The sequence below is a fragment of the Gossypium hirsutum genome, chromosome D09 (genome assembly GCF_007990345.1).
Source record: "Gossypium hirsutum isolate 1008001.06 chromosome D09, Gossypium_hirsutum_v2.1, whole genome shotgun sequence".
In the NCBI taxonomy this organism is placed as follows: domain Eukaryota; kingdom Viridiplantae; phylum Streptophyta; class Magnoliopsida; order Malvales; family Malvaceae; genus Gossypium; species Gossypium hirsutum.
The window spans coordinates 16,045,102-16,065,480 of NC_053445.1; the positions used below are offsets into that span (position 1 = coordinate 16,045,102).

The 20,379-nt window shown below is 38.6% G+C and overlaps 6 non-coding genes and 10 pseudogenes across 6 annotated transcripts; all 16 read left to right on the forward strand.

Annotated features, from left to right (window-relative positions):
- Positions 1 to 475: 475 nt before the first annotated feature.
- LOC121221727 (5S ribosomal RNA) lies at positions 476 to 594 on the forward strand. The gene has a single exon (XR_005919114.1). It is a non-coding gene; the product is annotated as a 5S ribosomal RNA (ribosomal RNA).
- Positions 595 to 759: 165 nt separating this feature from the next.
- Positions 760 to 878, forward strand: LOC121221760 (uncharacterized; annotated as a pseudogene).
- Positions 879 to 1,062: 184 nt separating this feature from the next.
- Positions 1,063 to 1,181, forward strand: LOC121221759 (uncharacterized; annotated as a pseudogene).
- A 184-nt stretch (positions 1,182 to 1,365) lies between these two features.
- On the forward strand, positions 1,366 to 1,484 carry LOC121221842 (uncharacterized; annotated as a pseudogene).
- A 184-nt stretch (positions 1,485 to 1,668) lies between these two features.
- Positions 1,669 to 1,787, forward strand: LOC121221574 (5S ribosomal RNA). Its single transcript, XR_005918962.1, has one exon. It is a non-coding gene; the product is annotated as a 5S ribosomal RNA (ribosomal RNA).
- Positions 1,788 to 1,970: 183 nt separating this feature from the next.
- LOC121221324 (uncharacterized) lies at positions 1,971 to 2,088 on the forward strand (annotated as a pseudogene).
- Positions 2,089 to 2,272: 184 nt separating this feature from the next.
- LOC121221831 (uncharacterized) lies at positions 2,273 to 2,391 on the forward strand (annotated as a pseudogene).
- A 230-nt stretch (positions 2,392 to 2,621) lies between these two features.
- LOC121221610 (5S ribosomal RNA) lies at positions 2,622 to 2,740 on the forward strand. Its single transcript, XR_005918997.1, has one exon. It is a non-coding gene; the product is annotated as a 5S ribosomal RNA (ribosomal RNA).
- Positions 2,741 to 3,147: 407 nt separating this feature from the next.
- LOC121221853 (uncharacterized) lies at positions 3,148 to 3,266 on the forward strand (annotated as a pseudogene).
- A 177-nt stretch (positions 3,267 to 3,443) lies between these two features.
- LOC121221243 (uncharacterized) lies at positions 3,444 to 3,562 on the forward strand (annotated as a pseudogene).
- Positions 3,563 to 3,781: 219 nt separating this feature from the next.
- Positions 3,782 to 3,900, forward strand: LOC121221779 (uncharacterized; annotated as a pseudogene).
- Positions 3,901 to 4,307: 407 nt separating this feature from the next.
- LOC121221693 (5S ribosomal RNA) lies at positions 4,308 to 4,426 on the forward strand. Its single transcript, XR_005919080.1, has one exon. It is a non-coding gene; the product is annotated as a 5S ribosomal RNA (ribosomal RNA).
- A 184-nt stretch (positions 4,427 to 4,610) lies between these two features.
- Positions 4,611 to 4,729, forward strand: LOC121221214 (uncharacterized; annotated as a pseudogene).
- A 186-nt stretch (positions 4,730 to 4,915) lies between these two features.
- LOC121221676 (5S ribosomal RNA) lies at positions 4,916 to 5,034 on the forward strand. Its single transcript, XR_005919063.1, has one exon. It is a non-coding gene; the product is annotated as a 5S ribosomal RNA (ribosomal RNA).
- Positions 5,035 to 5,217: 183 nt separating this feature from the next.
- Positions 5,218 to 5,336, forward strand: LOC121221874 (uncharacterized; annotated as a pseudogene).
- A 183-nt stretch (positions 5,337 to 5,519) lies between these two features.
- LOC121221371 (5S ribosomal RNA) lies at positions 5,520 to 5,638 on the forward strand. The gene has a single exon (XR_005918762.1). It is a non-coding gene; the product is annotated as a 5S ribosomal RNA (ribosomal RNA).
- Positions 5,639 to 20,379: the final 14,741 nt, after the last annotated feature.

The following is a 20,379-nucleotide window of genomic DNA, read 5'->3' on the forward strand; positions in this document are numbered from 1 at the left end:
TCCAAACATGGTGTAACTATTTAGTTATTTGCTTTTTGTGAAACAAATAATTTCAAATGTTATTTGGTCAAATTTGCATTCAAATTCGAGGCGTAAGTGCGATAAGGGGCAGCTTTTATATAAATAGATTGCGCAAGAGTTGACGGGTGTAACTAATTAGTTATTTTCATTTTGCAAAATAAATAATTTAAAATATTATTTGGCCAAATTTGCGCGAGAGTAGCTAAGCGTGCTTGGGCGAGAGTAGTACTAGGATTGGTGACCTCCTGGGAAGTCCTCATGTTGCACCCCTCCCATTTGACTTCATATAATTTTTTTTCTAGTAGAATTTTCTAAACGTGGTGTAACTAATTAGTTATTTGCGTTTTGCGAAATAAATAATTTGCAACGTCATTTGGTCGAATTTGCATTCAAATTTGAGGCGCAAGTGCGATAGGAGGTAGCCTTTATATAAATAGATTGCATAAGGTTTGACGGGTGTGATCATACCAGCAGTAATGCACCGGATCCCATTAGAACTCCGCAGTTAATCGTGCTTGCGGGATAGTAGTACTAGGATGGGTGACCTCCTGGGAAGTTCTCGTGTTGCACCCCTCCAATTTTATTTCATATAAAGTATTTTTTAGTCAAATTTTCTAAACATGGTGTAACTAATTAGTTATTTGCGTTTTGAGTTATTTGGTCGAATTTGCATTCAAATTCGAGGCACAAGTGCTATAAGGGGCAGCCTTTATATAAATAGATTGCGTAAGAGTTGACGGGTGCGATCATAACAGCACTAAATCATCGGATCCCATCAGAACTCCGTAGTTAAGTGTACTTAGGCGAGAGTAGTACTAGGTTGGGTGACATCCTGGGAAGCCCTCGTGTTGCACCCCTCCTTTTTATTTCGTATAAAGTTTTTTTTTAGTTGTATTTTCTACACGCGGTGTAAATAATTAGTTATTTGCGCTTTGCGAAATAAATAATTTGACACATTATTTGATCGAGTCTGCATTAAAATTCGAGGCGCAAGTGCAATAAGGGGCAGCGTTTATATAAATAGATTGCGCAAGAGTTGACGGGTGCGATCATACCAGCACTAATGCAACGGATGCCATCAGAACCCCGCAGTTAAGCGTGCTTGGGCGAGACTAGTACTAAAATGGCTGACCTCCTAGGAAGTCCTTGTGTTGCACCCCTCCCGTTCTATTTAGTATAAAGTTTTTTTTAGTTTCATTTTCTACATGCGGTTTAAATAATTAGTTATTTGCGCTTTACGAAATAAATAATTCGAAACGTTATTTGGCCGAATTTGCATTCAAATTCGAGGCGCAAGTGCGATAAGGGGTAGCCTTTATATATATAGATTGCGCAAGATTTGACGGGTGCAATCATACCAGCACTAATGCACCGGATCCTATCAAAACTCCGTAATTCAGCGTGCTTAGGCTTGAGTACTACTAGGATGGGTGATCTCCTGGGAAGTCCTCGTGTTGCACCCCTCCCATTTTATTTCATATAATATTTTTTTTAGTTGCATTTTCTCCACGTGGTGTAACTAATTCGTTAGTTGCGTTTTGCGAAATACATAATTTGAAACGATATTTGGTCGAATTTGCATTCAAATTCGAGGAGGAAGTGCAATAAGGGGCAGCCTTTATATGAATAGATTTCGCAAGAGTTGACGGGTGCGATCATACCAGCACTAATGCACCAGATCCCATCAGAACTCCACCGTGAAGCGTGCTTGGGCGAGAGTAGTACTAAGATGGGTGACCTCCTGGGATGTCCTCGGATTGCACCCCTCCCATTTTATTTCATATAATATTTTTTTAGTTACATTTTCTCCACGTGGTGTAACTCATTCATTTTTTGCGTTTTGAAAAATAAATAATTTCAAACGATATTTGGTCGAATTTGCTTTCAAATTCGAGGCGCAAGTGCGATAAGGGGCAACCTTTATATGAATAGATTGCGCAAGAGTTGACGGGTGCGATCCAACCAGCACTAATGGATCCGATCCCATCAGAACCTTCAGTTAAGCCTGCTTGGGCGAAAGTAGTTCTAGGATGGGTGACCTCCTGGGAAGTCCTCGTGTTGCACCCATCCCATTTTATTTCATATAATGTTTGTTTTAGTTGCATTTTCTCCACGTGGTGTAACTCATTCGTTATTTGAGTTTTACGAAATAAAAAAATTGAAACGATACTTGGTCGAATTTGCATTCAAATTCGAGGCGCAACTGCGATAAAGGGCAGTCTTTATATGAATAAATTGCGCAATAGTTGACGGGTGTGATCATACCAGCATTAAGGCATCCGATCCCATCAGAACTCCGCAGTTAAGCGTTCTTGGGCCAGAGTAGTACTTGGATGGGTGACCTCTTGGGATGTCCTCGTGTTCCACCCATCCCATTTTATTTCATATGAAGTTTTTTTAAGTTACATTTTCGTTATTTGCGTGAGATGGGTGACCTCCTGGGAAGTCCTAGGAAGCCCTCCGTCGTGTAACTCATTCGTTATTTGCATTTTACGAAATAAAAAAAATTGAAACGATACTTGGTCAAATTTGCATTCAAATTTGAGGCGCAAGTGCGATAAGGGGCAGCCTTTATATGAATAGATTGCGCAAGAGTTGACGGGTGCGATCATACCAGCAATAATGCACCAGATGCCATCAGAACTCTGCTGTTAAGCGTGGTTGGGCGAGAGTAGTACTAGGATGGGTGACCTCCTGGGAAGTCCTCGTGTTGCACCCCTCCCATTTTATTTCATATAATGTTTGTTTTAGTTGCATTTTCTCCACGTGGTGTAACTCATTCGTTATTTACGTTTTACGAAATAAAAAAATTGAATTGATACTTGGTAGAATTTGCATTCAAACTCGAGGGGCAAGTGCGATAAGGGGCAACCTTTATATGAATAGACTGCGCAAGAATTGACGGGTGCGATCCTACCAGCACTAATGCATCTGATCCCATCAGAACCCCGCAGTTAAGCGTGCTTGGTTTTAGTTATATTTTCTCCACGTGGTGTAACTCATTCGTTTTTTGCGTTTTGCGAAATAAATAATTTCAAATGATATTTGGTCGAATTTGCATTCACATTCGAGGCGCAAGTGCGATAAGGGGCAACCTTTATATGAATAGATTGCGCAAGAGTTGACGGGTGCGATCCTACCAGCACTAATGCATCCGATCCCATCAGAACCCCGCAGTTGAGCGTGCTTGGGCGAGAGTAGTACTAGGATGGGTGACCTCCTGGATAGTCCTCATATTGCACCCATCCCATTTTATTTCATATAATGTTTGTTTTAGTTGCATTTTCTCCACGTGGTGTAACTCATTCATTATTTGCGTTTTACGAAATAAAAAATTTGAAACAACACTATTTGCATTCAAACTCGAGGCGCAAGTGCGATAAGGGGCAGCCTTTATATGTAAAAATTGCACAAGAGTTGACGGGTGTGATCATATCAGCACTAAGGCATCCGATCCCATCAGAACTACGCAATTAAGCGCGCTTGGGCAAGAGTTGTACTAGGATGAGTGACCTCTTGGGAAGTCCTCGTGTTCCACCCATCCCATTTTATTTCATATAAAATTTTTTTTAGTTACATTTTCGTTATTTGCGTGGGATGGGTGACCTCCTGGGAAGTCCTCCATGGTGCAACTCATTCGTTATTTGCGTTTTGCAAAATAAATAATTTGAAACGATATTTAGTCGAATTTGCATTCAAATTCGAGGCGCAAGTGCGATAAGGGGCAACCTTTATATTAATAGATTGCGCAAGAGTTGACGGGTGCGATCTTACCAGCACTAATGCATCCGATCCCATCAGAATCCCGCAGTTGAGCATGCTTGGGCGAGAGTAGTACTAGGATGGGTGACCTCCTGGGAAGTCCTCGTATTGCACCCATCCCATTTTATTTCATATAATGTTTGTTTTAGTTGCATTTTCTCCACGTGGTGTAACTCATTCGTTATTTGCGTTTTACGAAATAAAAAAATTGAAATGATACTTGGTCGAATTTGCATTCAAATTCGAGGCGCAAGTGCAATAAGAGGCAACCTTTATATGAATAGAGTACGCAAGAGTTGACGGGTGTGATCCTACCAGCACTAATGCATCCGATCCCATCAGAACCCTGCAGTTAAGCGTGCTTGGTTTTAGTTATATTTTCTCCACGCGGCGTAACTCATTCGTTATTTACGTTTTCTGAAATAAATAATTTTATATGATATTTGGTCGAATTTGCATTCAAATTCGAGGTGCAAGTGCGATAAGGGGTATCCTTTATATGAATAGACTGCGCAAGAGTTGACGGGTGCGATCATACCAGCACTAATGCATCCGATCCCATCAAAACTCCGCAGGTAAGCGTGCTTGGGTGAGAGTAGTACTAGGATGGCTGACCGCCTAGGAAGTCCTCATGTTGCACCCCTCCCGTTTTATTTCATATAAAGTTGTTTTTCATTGCATTTTCTACACGTGGTGTAACTAATTAGTTCTTTTCGTTTTGCGAAATAAATAATTTAAAACGTTATTTGACCGAATTTGCATTCAAATTCGAGGCGCAAGTGCAATAATTGGCAGCCTTTAAATAAATAAATTGCGCAAGAGTGGACGGGTGCAATCTTAGCAACACTAAAGCACCAGATGCCATCAGAACTCCGTAGTTAACTGTACTTGGGCGAGAGTAATACTAGGATGGGTAACATCTTGGGAAGTCCTCGTGTTGCACCCCTCCCGTTTTATTTCGTATCAAGTTTTTTTTGTTGCATTTTCTTCACACGGTGTAAATAATTAGTTACTTTTCATTTTGCGAAATAAAAAATTACAAACTTTATTTGGTCGACTTTGCATTCAAATTCGAGGCGCAGGTGAGATAAAGGGCGGCATTTATATATATATAGATTACACAAGTGTTGACGAGTGCGATCATGCCAGCTCTAATGCACCGGATTCCATCAGAATGCCGTAGTTAAGCGTGCTTGGGCGAGAGTAGTACTAGGATGGGTGACCTCTCAGGAAGTCCTCGTGTTGCACCCCTCCCTTTTTATTTCGTATAAAGTTTTTTTAGTTGCATTTTCTACACGTGGTGCAACTTATTAGTTTTTCTTGTTTTACAAAATAAAAAATTTGAAATGTTATTTGGTCGAGTTTGCATTCAAATTCTAGGCGCAAGTGCGATAAAGGGCAGCCTTTATATAAATAGGTTGCGCAAGAGTTGACGGGTGCGATCATACCAGTACTAACGCAAGGGATCCCAACAGAACCCTGTAGTTCAGTGTGCTTGGGCGAGACTAGTACTAGGATGGCTAACCTCCTAGGAAGTCCTCGTGTTGCACCCCTCCCGTTTTATTTATTATAAAGTTTTTTTAGTTTCTTTTTCTACATGCGGTGTAAATAATTAGTTATTTGCGCTTTGCGAAATAAATAATTTGTAACGTTATTTGGTCGAATTTCCATTCAAATTCGAGGCGCAAGTGCGATAAGGGGTAGCCTTTATATATATAGATTGCGCAAGAGTTGACGGGTGCGATCATACCAGCTCTAACGCACCGGATCCCATTAGAACTCTGCAGTTAAGCGTGCTTGGGTGAGAGTAGTACAAGGATGGGTGACCTCTCGAGAAATCCTCGTGTTGCACCCCTCCCGTTTTATATCTATAAAGTTTTTTTGAAGTTGCATTTTCTACACGCGGTGTAACTTATTAGTTATTTTCGTTTTGCGAAATAAATAATTTGAAAAGTTACTTTGTCGAATTTGCATTCAAATTCGAGGCGCAAGTGCGATAAGGGGCAGTCTTTATATAAATAGATTGCGCAAGATATGACGGGTGTGATCATACCAGCACTAATGCAACGGATCGCATTAGACCAGCAAATCCGATCAAGGAGCTAAAGTAGCAGCTAGTAAATTCGGCTAATTGGGAGAAGGGAAATCGGACGAATTTAAGAACTTTACCTTCCAAGAATCAGTTTGTAATTCATGTTCTTTTCAATGGATTCGTGTTCTGTTTTACTAGCTATGAGAGGCTAGTTTATTTACGCTTAGTTAGACACTTATGAAACCGAGCACAAGTGATTTAAAATTTTATTTTGTTCTAAAATCAAATTTGGCATTCTTGAATTGTTTGATTTTATCTTCCAAAGAATTTTTTTTCCTAATTCAATTGGAGTGATCACCTAATTAATTTGGGAAATTTTCTTATAATCATTTAAGTGCAAATTGAGGAATCGAATTTCTCAATTAAGCTTAGAATTAGTGATAATTAATTGGCCATAGCTAATTAAGACAACTTCAGATTTAATCTTAGAAGTCGCTGGTGGATTTTCTTTGGTTAAGGCCAGGCGAAGTCTCTAAATCTCTAAAAACCTTTAACAAGTCAACATAAAGATAATTAAAGGTAAATTTCAATCATGGACATTTTCTAATTGAATAATTTACTAGGGATAGGAAGTCACTTCGTAAGTGATTTTTCAGCCTTGCTGCTAATTTGATTTCTTAGCTTAATTTCAGGTTACAAAGGACTTGTGCTTGGTGGATTAAGGCGTCAATAAATAAGCATTATTATTCTCTTGATATTTTCTCCTCAGCAGTTTTAATTAGAGCCAAAGTTTATTTATTACTTGAGACTATTTTTAGCAATCGTAAAACATAATCTCCCCCCATTTTTTTCCTTTCTTTTGTTTCGCATTTTTTTTACATTACTTTAATTTTAAATCGCTTCGAATAGATTTGTTGCAAGCTTCCTCGTGGGACGATTCCCTATTTACCCTATATTACAAGTTAATGTAGGTTAAGTATATGGGTTTAATTTGGCAGACGTAAACGACAGCTACCAAATTTTGGCGCTGTTACCGGAGAAGCGACGTAGTCAAATCTATTTGATTTTCAGAACTTATTTTGTTTTATTGTTTTTTTCTTTGCAGGTAGATTAGACCCTTTAGTATATGTTATTAAGGAGTGGACGACGAACATCGGAGTTTCCTGTTAACACCACCGGCCAACAAGCTGAACATTCCAACCCCCACGTTGAGCCTAACATTTCAGAGGATATCAACATGGCCAACCAGACCTTGAAGCAATTGGCCGCTCCTAACTTGGCTGCACAACCACCATCTATCACTTATCCTGCCCTTGATAGGCCATTAAAGTTTAATTCGGGATACCTAAACTTGTTGCCAAAATTCAATGGACTACCAGGTGAGGACCCTTACCGTCATGTTAATGAATTTATAATAACTTGTTCGACTATGCAGCCAGATGGCATTGAAGAGGAACAAATCAAGCTCCGAGCTTTTCCTTTCTCGTTACAAGGTTTGGCGAAGGACTGGTTATATTATATGCTGCCAGGTTCATTTACGACGTGGACAGGGTTGCACAAAGCTTTTCTTGAGAAGTTCTTTCCGGCATCGAGAATAGGGTCAATCAGGATAGAAATTTGTGGAATTAAGCAACTGGTAGGTGAGTCATTATACGAGTACTGGGAAAGATTTAAACGGCTATGTGCGAGTTGTCCACAGCACCAGATTAGTGAACAGCTTTTAGTACAATATTTTTATGAGGGGTTGATGCCACAAGATCGAGGAATGATTGATGCAGCGAGTGGAGGTGCATTGGTTGATAAAACTCCGGAGCAAGCCCAAAATTTGATTGCTAATATGGCGCAGAATACACAGCAATTCGGTCTCAGGAGGTCTGGTTTGGTAAACGAATGGATGAGGGCCAGTCGAGTATGATGGAGGCTCAGTTAGCTAACTTAACGGCTATGGTAAGTAAATTGATGACTGGAGGTAATGCAAAAGCTTCACTATGTGGCATTTGTTGTTTGGAAGGACATACCACAGATATGTGTCCAACATTACAGGAAGGGGAAGCTAACGCCGTCTTTCCAAATCAGAGAAGGTATGATCCATATTCAGCTACCTATAATGAGGGATGGAGAGACCACCCCAATCTCAGATACCAAAACCGTGCCACACCTCCGGGATTTGAGCAGCAAAATTCCCGGCCATATAATTCGTCACAGCAACAACCCAACCATCAAAACCTTAGTGCTGAAACCAAACCCATACCATGCTTGAACAAATGATGAAAATGATGGCTGATCAGAAGAAGGAAACCGATAGAAGATTTCAGTCTTTGGAATTGGCAGTGAAGCAGTTGCAAACCAAAGCCTCGTCGACCGACGTTAATCTTGGGAACTTACAAGCACAGGTAAATAACCGGTTACCATCACAGCCTGTGGCAAATCCGAGGGATAATGTCAGTGCTATAACTTTGCGAAGTGGGAAGGAGTTGAGATCGTCACTAAAGAAGGCCCAAAATAGCGATGAGGTAGACGAAACTGAGGTAAGAAAGGTCCGATTTAGTGATATTGAATAGGAAAATTTAGCCTTGCCAAAGGCTGATTTACAACCGTCGCAAGCAGCTCCAAAGGAAGCAGGGAAATCACGTTCAGAACAGTCCACTACTTTGCGCGATACAGCAAATTTTGAGCTGGAAACAAGGGTTCCCGCACTTCGAGCTCAAGCAAGTCAAGATGCTAATAACCAACCTCGGTCTTATGTGCCAAAGGCGCCGTTTCCACAGCGTTTGAGGAAGGAAAAGTCAGACGACGTCAATAATGAAATTCTAGAGACTTTCCGTAAGGTACAAGTTAATATCCCATTGATTGATGCAATTAAACAAGTAGCTAGATATGCTAAGTTTTTAAAAGAATTATGAACATCTAAAAGGAAATTAATTGGAAATGATAGGATTAGTCTAGGCGAAAATGTACCTGCGGTATTTCAAAAAAAGCTTCCTATTAAATGTAAAGATCCTGGAATGTTTTCGATACCTTGTAAGATAGGAGACCTTAAACTTGATAGAGCTATGCTCGATTTAGGAGCTTCTATAAATGTCATGCCTAGGAGTATCTACGATAAAGTTCAATTAGGTGCATTAAAAGACACGGGACTGATAATTCAACTTGCAGATAGAAGTAATGCCTATCCTGATGGCGTTTTAGAAGATGTTCTAGTGGAAGTGAATGAGTTAGTTTTTCCAGCTGATTTTTATGTTTTAGATATGGGAACTGGTGATAACTCAGTTGATGTACCCTTACTTTTAGGTAGACCCTTCCTTAAGACAGCTAAAACGAAAATTGATGTGCATAAAGGGAACTTAACAATGGAATTTGATGGTGAGATAATTAAATTTAATATATTTGATGCTATGAGATATCCCACTGATATTAACTCTATATTTACTCTTGATGTAATTGACAATTTTGTTCAAGATGTTTATGAATTAGGGGAAGAAGACGAGTTGAAAAGCGTTCTAGCTAAGAGCATTTTTGATATCGACAAGCAGGAATTTATCATTTCTGATTCTTTAATTGACTCAGTTTGCGCTTTAAACTCACCCAAATTGACACGATTCAAGCCGATTCTCCCTACTCTTACGGTAACTGGTAAATAAGTCCCTTCATTGATTTCACCACCTAAAATGGACTTAAAAGAGCTGCCCGAAAATTTGAAGTACATTTAGTTGGGGGAAAATCAAACTTTACCATTGATAGTGTCGAATGCTTTAACCGAGATGTAAGAATCTAAGTTGCTTAGAGTTCTTAGGGAGCATAAAGAAGCCTTCGGTTGGACACTAGCCGACATTAAGGGACTTAGTACGACTTTGTGTACCCACAAGATAGCCTTGGAACCAGATTCAGTTCCCAAAAGAGACCCCCAACGCCGATTGAATCCACCAATGATGGAGGTAGTTAAGACTGAAATTTTGAAATGGTTGGAAGCTAATATCATTTATCCTATAGCTGATTCAAAGTGGGTAAGTCCAATTCATGTTGTACCTAATAAGGGAGGAACTACAATAGTTACCAACAAGGAGGGCTTAGAGATTCCTACGAGAGTGCAGAATGGTTGGCGGGTTTGTATAGACTATCAGAAACTGAACAAAGCCACTAAAAAAGACCACTACCCCCTCCCATTCATGGATCAAATGTTAGAAAGGTTAGCTGGTCGCTCACATTTTTGTTTTTTAGATGGCTATTCAGGTTATTTGCAGGTACCTATTGCACCTGAGGGTCAAGAGAAAACCACCTTCACTTGCCTGTTTGGAACTTACGCCTTCAAAAGAATGCCTTTCAGATTGTGCAACGCACCAGCTACTTTTCAAAAAGGTATAACGAGCATATTTTCAGATTTTATTTCACATTTAATGGAGGTGTTCATGGATGCTTTTACGGTTTACGGTGATTCATTTGATCAATGTTTGCATCATCTTGTGTTAGTTCTTAGGCATTGCATTGAGACTAACCTGATATTGAATTTTGAGAAATGTCATCTCATGGTTGAAAAGGGTGTAGTATTGGGGCATGTCGTCTCAGCTAAAGGTTTAGAAGTCGACCAAGCCAAAGTTGAGGTAATTAAAAATCTACCTTATCCAGGTACTGTGAAAGGAATTCGATCCTTCTTGGGTCATGTAGGTTTTTACCGTCGGTTCATCAAGAATTTTTCGCAGATATCATCACCTTTATGTGCATTACTCGGTAAAGATGTCGCATTTGAATTTAGTGAGAATTGCAGAAAATCTTTTGATGAATTGAAATTGAAATTGATCACAGCCCCTATCATACAAGGGCTGAATTATGCATTACCTTTTGAAATTTTATGTGATGCCAGTGATAAGGCTGTTGGTGCGGCTTTGGGACAAAGAAATGGTAAGGAGTCTTATATTATCAGGTATGCTAGCGAACTATTGAACCCAGCTCAATGCAATTATACCACGACCGAGAAAGAGCTCTATGCCATAGTTTTTACCTTAGAAAAATTTAGAGCATACTTGTTAAGAGTCAAAGTTGTTTTATTTTCTGACCATGGTGCTCTTAAATATTTGTTGCATAAAAAAGAAGCTAAGCCCCGATTAATAAGATGGATTTTGCTTTTGCAGGAATTTGACTTGGAAATTAAAGATAAGAAAGGTAAGGAGAATCTTGTGGCCGATCATTTGAGTAGGCTAGAGACTGGAATTTTGAGGGATGAGCCGAGTGATTTATTTCCCGGTGAGCGAATTTATAGTGTGTCTAGTGTTCTGCCATGGTATGCCGACATAGTGAACTACTTAGTGACTAAAGAGTTCCCTACGAATGCACCTAGACATTTAAGAGAAAAAATTAGAAGTCAAGCCTGATTTTACTTATGGGAAGAGCCATACCTTTGGTGATTTTGTAGTGATCAAATAATTAGGCGTTGTGTCGATGATAGAGAGATAGATTCGGTGCTTAATTTTTGTCATTCTCGAGAAGGTGGAGGACATTTTGGGCCTAAGCGAACAGCTCATAAAATACTTGAGTGTGGGTTATTTTGGCCAACTATTCATAAAGATTCATATGCATTTTGTAAAACATGTGCATCATGTCAAGAAACCGACAATTTAAGTAGCCGAAATCAAATGCCATTACATAATTTTTATGTTTGTGATATATTTGATGTATGGGGTATTGATTTTATGGGACATTTTCCTTCTTCTTTCGGTTATCTATACATTCTTGTTTGTGTTGATTACTTGTCGAAATGGGTAGAAGCATTCCCAACTAGGGCCAATGATGCTAGAACTGTGGTGAAATGTCTTAAGACTAACATCTTAAATAGATATGGAGTACCCAGGGCTATAATTAATGACAAGGGAACACATTTCTGTAATAGAACCTTGAGAACCTTATTTGCACAATTTGGTGTCACCCACAAGGTGTCAACAGCTTATCACCCTCAAACCAATGGGCAAGCCGAGAGTAGTAACAAAGAGATTAAGGGAATTTTAGATAAAATTATTCAGCCCAATAGGAAAGATTGGAGTCAAAGGTTAGATGAAGCATTGTGGGTTGTTCAAACGGCTTACAAAACGCCAATTGGGATGTCACCTTACAGGGTTGTTTTTGGGAAGGCATGTCATCTTCCCGTTGAGCTTGAGCATAAATCATTCTGGGCTGTTAAGTAATGCAACTTGGATTATATTTTGGCAGGTAAAGAACGCAAATTGAAGCTACAGGAGTTGGAAGAGCTGCGCCTAGAGGCATATGACAATTCGGTCATCTACAAAGGTAAGTCGAAGGCATTTCGTGACCCAAAGCTGATTCGTAAGGAGTTCAAGGTGGGGGAAAAGGTATTGCCATTTAATTCTAAACTTAAACTGTTTCCCGGTAAGTTAAAATCAAGGTGGCTTGGCCCATTTATAATAACCGAGGTGCATCATCATGCGGCAATCGAAATTAGGAGCCTCCAAACTAATAAAATTTTCAAAGTGAATGGTCACAGGTTGAAAAGTTTTCATGACGGAGAGCAAGCAGCTTGGTTGGAGGAGATCAATCTTGAGGATCCATGAGAAATTTTGATGTCGAGCCACCAACTTAAAACAAAGGCGCTTGTGGGAGGCAACCCACATATTCAGGGAGGTTTTCTTTATTATTATTATTTCTTTCCATTAAGTTAATTTTAATTTTTAATTTTTCTTTTGCATTAGGGACAATGCAAACATTAAGTATGGGGGAGAATCAATTCATTGATTTTCTAACATATTTGATGCTTGCAACTTTCATGAATAAGTCTTGTCGAATTTCCTTTAGGAGACTATTTAAAAGAATGAAGATGTATTTCATGAATTCAAGTTGATTGGGGTGGTTGCATGTCGATTGGTTGGGTTAAATTTTGTTTTCAATTAATTGATTTTGGTGCGTATTTAATTTGTTTAAAAAAATTATTAAATTAATTAATCTGTTTAATTGATCAATTATGTGGTCCTTGTGAGGAATTTGAGCCTAGAGCGTAAGTTGGGACATCCATGCCAACTTGAGAGGTTATTATTCATTCATGTGTGATTTTTTGTTATCGGCTATCAATTACTCTAGAACTTGCTTTAGTAATACATTTGATAGTAATACATTTGATTTTCATTAATATGATTTAAGAGGCCATAGGAATTAAGCCACGATTACTCATAAAAAAACCGACCTTGACATTATTCCATTAGCTAGCCAATTTGAAGCCTTAATTTCCTTATTTTTTCTACACCTCCAGAAATTAAGCCAAAGCCGAATCAACTCACCTTTTTAGGCTAGTTAATTCAGTCTGGAAGTTCATCCTGATTTCGACATATGCTGGTCAATGTGGGGTGACATTTAGCTGGAAAGTAAAGGATGATTTTCGTGAAAAAAAGAAGCAGCAAGTTGCAACCTTCCTAGTGAATTTAATGAATGAAGCATTATGTGTTCACAATGAGGCGAATCGGCTGAATCAAGGGATATGGAAACAATGAAAAGCCGATTGAATTAATCATCTTCTTGTTAAATTCGAAGAAAAAAACATAATAAGAGAATTGATGACTTCCGGATGATTTTTACTAGCCTAAGAAAAATTAGCTCCACCATCCAAATAAATTCCTCCCGTCCACTGCACATTACCTCGGCCTCATTACAACCTTTATGTTGCCTCAATTATATTTATGGAATTTTATGTGTTATGTTATAGGTAAGATGGACAAGCAAGCTTATGGTGGTTAATTACGGTCGATTTCAATTTGAGAGCATTGTACTAGCCTAAACACAATGAGTGAAGAGTGTTAATAATTTTATTCTTTTCGGTGAGAATTGATCAAAGAAGCATGATTAATTTCCTCTATATTTTTCCTCTCTTGAATAAACCAAAATCTTAATTGTTGATTTTAAAATTCATCCTAAGCATAGGCTATGCAACAACTCTTGATTATTCTTGATATTTTTAAATTCTTCTTGATTATTTGTCGACTTGATTGCTCAGGGACGATCAATAATTTAAGTATGGGGGAGTTTGTTAAGTTCGATTTCGAGCTTAATTTATTCACTTAAATTATTTAAATTGTTGATTGATTTTCGGTTAATTAAGTTATAATTCAACTTGAATTGATTAGAAACATTCTATGCTGTGATAATTTAATTGCACTCCAATTCAACAATTTATTTCATGTGCAGGTTGATGTCTGTATAAGCTCAATTTGGGAGGTAATTTGCATAAATAAGGTCACTGGAAGAGGGTGGTCAGATGTTGGTTTTAAAGAAATTGAATTGACAATTAAACAAAGAAGGAAATTCGGTCCAAATTGGATGTACAGCTGGCCGAATATGCGGCAAAAAAAATCAGCAAGGGAATTAATTTTAATTCCCTAAATTCCCTTCTTGCAATCAGTGGCCGACCTCAAGTGATTCAAGGAAATTTAATCAGCCTTGAAGAGTTCAAATAAAATAGAATTCTTTTAGGCTGAAGCTGTTTTCATGTGACGGTTTCAGCTAGGATACTGGGGGATAAGATTGATTTTAATTTTTTGAATTGATTGGAGGATATTATCACATAAATAGAGAAGATCAGCAGCTGGAACGAGGAGGAGAAACAGAGAGAAAAGCATACAGCAGCATAGGAAAGGCGTGATTCAAGCAAGCAGAATTTTCTAAAATTGGACCAGCAAATCCGATCAAGGAGCTAGAATAGCAGCTAGTAAATTCGGCTAATTGGGGAAGGGAAATCGAACGACTTGAAGAACTTTACCTTCCAAGAATCTGTTTGTAATTCATGTTCTTCTCAATGGATTCGTGTTCTGTTTTACTAGCTATGAGTGGCTAGTTTATTTACGCTTAGTTAGACACTTATGAAACCGAGCACAAGTGATTTACAAATTTATTTTGTTCTAAAATCAAATTTGGCATTCTTGAATTGTTTGATTTTATCTTCCAAAGAACTTTTTTTCCTAATTCAATTGGAGTGATCACCTAATTAATTTGAGAAATTTTCTTATAATCATTTAAGTGCAAATTGAGGAATCGAATTTCTCAATTAAGCTTAGAATTAGTGATAATTAATTGGCCGTAGCTAATTAAGACAACTTCAGATTTAATCTTAGAAGTCGCTGGTGGATTTTCTTTGGTTAAGGCCAGGCGAAGTCTCTAAATCTCTAAAAACCTTTAACAAGTCAACATAAAGATAATTAAAGGTAAATTTCAATCATGGACATTTTCTAATTGAATAATTTACTAGGGATAGGAAGTCACTTCGTAAGTGATTTTTCAGCCTTGCTGCTAATTTGATTTCTTAGCTTAATTTCAGGTTACAAAGGACTTGTGCTTGGTGGATTAAGGCGTCAATAAATAAGCATTATTATTCTCTTGATATTTTCTCCTCAGCAGTTTTAATTAGAGCCAAAGTTTATTTATTACTTGAGACTATTTTTAGCAATCGTAAAACATAATCTCCCCCCATTTTTTTCCTTTCTTTTGTTTCGCATTTTTTTTACATTACTTTAATTTTAAATCGCTTCGAATAGATTTGTTGCAAGCTTCCTCGTGGGACGATTCCCTATTTACCCTATATTACAAGTTAATGTAGGTTAAGTATATGGGTTTAATTTGGCAGACGTAAACGACAGCTACCAAATTTTGGCGCTGTTACCGGAGAAGCGACGTAGTCAAATCTATTTGATTTTCAGAACTTATTTTGTTTTATTGTTTTTTTCTTTGCAGGTAGATTAGACCCTTTAGTATATGTTATTAAGGAGTGGACGACGAACATCGGAGTTTCCTGTTAACACCACCGGCCAACAAGCTGAACATTCCAACCCCCACGTTGAGCCTAACATTTCAGAGGATATCAACATGGCCAACCAGACCTTGAAGCAATTGGCCGCTCCTAACTTGGCTGCACAACCACCATCTATCACTTATCCTGCCCTTGATAGGCCATTAAAGTTTAATTCGGGATACCTAAACTTGTTGCCAAAATTCAATGGACTACCAGGTGAGGACCCTTACTGTCATGTTAATGAATTTATAATAACTTGTTCGACTATGCAGCCAGATGGCATTGAAGAGGAACAAATCAAGCTCCGAGCTTTTCCTTTCTCGTTACAAGGTTTGGCGAAGGACTGGTTATATTATATGCTGCCAGGTTCATTTACGACGTGGACAGGGTTGCACAAAGCTTTTCTTGAGAAGTTCTTTCCGGCATCGAGAATAGGGTCAATCAGGATAGAAATTTGTGGAATTAAGCAACTGGTAGGTGAGTCATTATACGAGTACTGGGAAAGATTTAAACGGCTATGTGCGAGTTGTCCACAGCACCAGATTAGTGAACAGCTTTTAGTACAATATTTTTATGAGGGGTTGATGCCACAAGATCGAGGAATGATTGATGCAGCGAGTGGAGGTGCATTGGTTGATAAAACTCTGGAGCAAGCCCAAAATTTGATTGCTAATATGGCGCAGAATACACAGCAATTCGGTCTCAGGAGGTCTGGTTTGGGTAAACGAATGGATGAGGGCCAGTCGAGTATGATGGAGGCTCAGTTAGCTAACTTAACGGCTATGGTAAGTAAATTGATGACTGGAGGTAATGCAAAAGCTTCACTATGTGGCATTTGTTGTTTGGAAGGACATACCACAGATATGTGTCCAACATTACAGGAAGGGGAAGCTAACGCCGTCTTTCCAAATCAGAGAAGGTATGATCCATATTCAGCTACCTATAATGAGGGATGGAGAGACCACCCCAATCTCAGATACCAAAACCGTGCCACACCTCCGGGATTTGAGCAGCAAAATTCCCGGCCATATAATTCGTCACAGCAACAACCCAACCATCAAAACCTTAGTGCTGAAACCAAACCCATACCATGCTTGAACAAATGATGAAAATGATGGCTGATCAGAAGAAGGAAACCGATAGAAGATTTCAGTCTTTGGAATTGGCAGTGAAGCAGTTGCAAACCAAAGCCTCGTCGACCGACGTTAATCTTGGGAACTTACAAGCACAGGTAAATAACCGGTTACCATCACAGCCTGTGGCAAATCCGAGGGATAATGTCAGTGCATAACTTTGCGAAGTGGGAAGGAGTTGAGATCGTCACTAAAGAAGGCCCAAAATAGCGATGAGGTAGACGAAACTGAGGTAAGAAAGGTCCGATTTAGTGATATTGAATAGGAAAATTTAGCCTTGCCAAAGGCTGATTTACAACCGTCGCAAGCAGCTCCAAAGGAAGCAGGGAAATCACGTTCAGAACAGTCCACTACTTTGCGCGATACAGCAAATTTTGAGCTGGAAACAAGGGTTCCCGCACTTCGAGCTCAAGCAAGTCAAGATGCTAATAACCAACCTCGGTCTTATGTGCCAAAGGCGCCGTTTCCACAGCGTTTGAGGAAGGAAAAGTCAGACGACGTCAATAATGAAATTCTAGAGACTTTCCGTAAGGTACAAGTTAATATCCCATTGATTGATGCAATTAAACAAGTAGCTAGATATGCTAAGTTTTTAAAAGAATTATGAACATCTAAAAGGAAATTAATTGGAAATGATAGGATTAGTCTAGGCGAAAATGTACCTGCGGTATTTCAAAAAAAGCTTCCTATTAAATGTAAAGATCCTGGAATGTTTTCGATACCTTGTAAGATAGGAGACCTTAAACTTGATAGAGCTATGCTCGATTTAGGAGCTTCTATAAATGTCATGCCTAGGAGTATCTACGATAAAGTTCAATTAGGTGCATTAAAAGACACGGGACTGATAATTCAACTTGCAGATAGAAGTAATGCCTATCCTGATGGCGTTTTAGAAGATGTTCTAGTGGAAGTGAATGAGTTAGTTTTTCCAGCTGATTTTTATGTTTTAGATATGGGAACTGGTGATAACTCAGTTGATGTACCCTTACTTTTAGGTAGACCCTTCCTTAAGACAGCTAAAACGAAAATTGATGTGCATAAAGGGAACTTAACAATGGAATTTGATGGTGAGATAATTAAATTTAATATATTTGATGCTATGAGATATCCCACTGATATTAACTCTATATTTACTCTTGATGTAATTGACAATTTTGTTCAAGATGTTTATGAATTAGGGGAAGAAGACGAGTTGAAAAGCGTTCTAGCTAAGAGCATTTTTGATATCGACAAGCAGGAATTTATCATTTCTGATTCTTTAATTGACTCAGTTTGCGCTTTAAACTCGCCCAAATTGACACGATTCAAGCCGATTCTCCCTACTCTTACGGTAACTGGTAAATAAGTCCCTTCATTGATTTCACCACCTAAAATGGACTTAAAAGAGCTGCCCGAAAATTTGAAGTACATTTAGTTGGGGGAAAATCAAACTTTACCATTGATAGTGTCGAATGCTTTAACCGAGATGTAAGAATCTAAGTTGCTTAGAGTTCTTAGGGAGCATAAAGAAGCCTTCGGTTGGACACTAGCCGACATTAAGGGACTTAGTACGACTTTGTGTACCCACAAGATAGCCTTGGAACCAGATTCAGTTCCCAAAAGAGACCCCCAACGCCGATTGAATCCACCAATGATGGAGGTAGTTAAGACTGAAATTTTGAAATGGTTGGAAGCTAATATCATTTATCCTATAGCTGATTCAAAGTGGGTAAGTCCAATTCATGTTGTACCTAATAAGGGAGGAACTACAATAGTTACCAACAAGGAGGGCTTAGAGATTCCTACGAGAGTGCAGAATGGTTGGCGGGTTTGTATAGACTATCAGAAACTGAACAAAGCCACTAAAAAAGACCACTACCCCCTCCCATTCATGGATCAAATGTTAGAAAGGTTAGCTGGTCGCTCACATTTTTGTTTTTTAGATGGCTATTCAGGTTATTTGCAGGTACCTATTGCACCTGAGGGTCAAGAGAAAACCACCTTCACTTGCCTGTTTGGAACTTACGCCTTCAAAAGAATGCCTTTCAGATTGTGCAACGCACCAGCTACTTTTCAAAAAGGTATAACGAGCATATTTTCAGATTTTATTTCACATTTAATGGAGGTGTTCATGGATGCTTTTACGGTTTACGGTGATTCATTTGATCAATGTTTGCATCATCTTGTGTTAGTTCTTAGGCATTGCATTGAGACTAACCTGATATTGAATTTTGAGAAATGTCATCTCATGGTTGAAAAGGGTGTAGTATTGGGGCATGTCGTCTCAGCTAAAGGTTTAGAAGTCGACCAAGCCAAAGTTGAGGTAATTAAAAATCTACCTTATCCAGGTACTGTGAAAGGAATTCGATCCTTCTTGGGTCATGTAGGTTTTTACCGTCGGTTCATCAAGAATTTTTCGCAGATATCATCACCTTTATGTGCATTACTCGGTAAAGATGTCGCATTTGAATTTAGTGAGAATTGCAGAAAATCTTTTGATGAATTGAAATTGAAATTGATCACAGCCCCTATCATACAAGGGCTGAATTATGCATTACCTTTTGAAATTTTATGTGATGCCAGTGATAAGGCTGTTGGTGCGGCTTTGGGACAAAGAAATGGTAAGGAGTCTTATATTATCAGGTATGCTAGCGAACTATTGAACCCAGCTCAATGCAATTATACCACGACCGAGAAAGAGCTCTATGCCATAGTTTTTACCTTAGAAAAATTTAGAGCATACTTGTTAAGAGTCAAAGTTGTTGTATTTTCTGACCATGGTGCTCTTAAATATTTGTTGCATAAAAAAGAAGCTAAGCCCCGATTAATAAGATGGATTTTGCTTTTGCAGGAATTTGACTTGGAAATTAAAGATAAGAAAGGTAAGGAGAATCTTGTGGCCGATCATTTGAGTAGGCTAGAGACTGGAATTTTGAGGGATGAGCCGAGTGATTTATTTCCCGGTGAGCGAATTTATAGTGTGTCTAGTGTTCTGCCATGGTATGCCGACATAGTGAACTACTTAGTGACTAAAGAGTTCCCTACGAATGCACCTAGACATTTAAGAGAAAAAATTAGAAGTCAAGCCTGATTTTACTTATGGGAAGAGCCATACCTTTGGTGATTTTGTAGTGATCAAATAATTAGGCGTTGTGTCGATGATAGAGAGATAGATTCGGTGCTTAATTTTTGTCATTCTCGAGAAGGTGGAGGACATTTTGGGCCTAAGCGAACAGCTCATAAAATACGTGAGTGTGGGTTATTTTGGCCAACTATTCATAAAGATTCATATGCATTTTGTAAAACATGTGCATCATGTCAAGAAACCGACAATTTAAGTAGCCGAAATCAAATGCCATTACATAATTTTTATGTTTGTGATATATTTGATGTATGGGGTATTGATTTTATGGGACATTTTCCTTCTTCTTTCGGTTATCTATACATTCTTGTTTGTGTTGATTACTTGTCGAAATGGGTAGAAGCATTCCCAACTAGGGCCAATGATGCTAGAACTGTGGTGAAATGTCTTAAGACTAACATCTTAAATAGATATGGAGTACCCAGGGCTATAATTAATGACAAGGGAACACATTTCTGTAATAGAACCTTGAGAACCTTATTTGCACAATTTGGTGTCACCCACAAGGTGTCAACAGCTTATCACCCTCAAACCA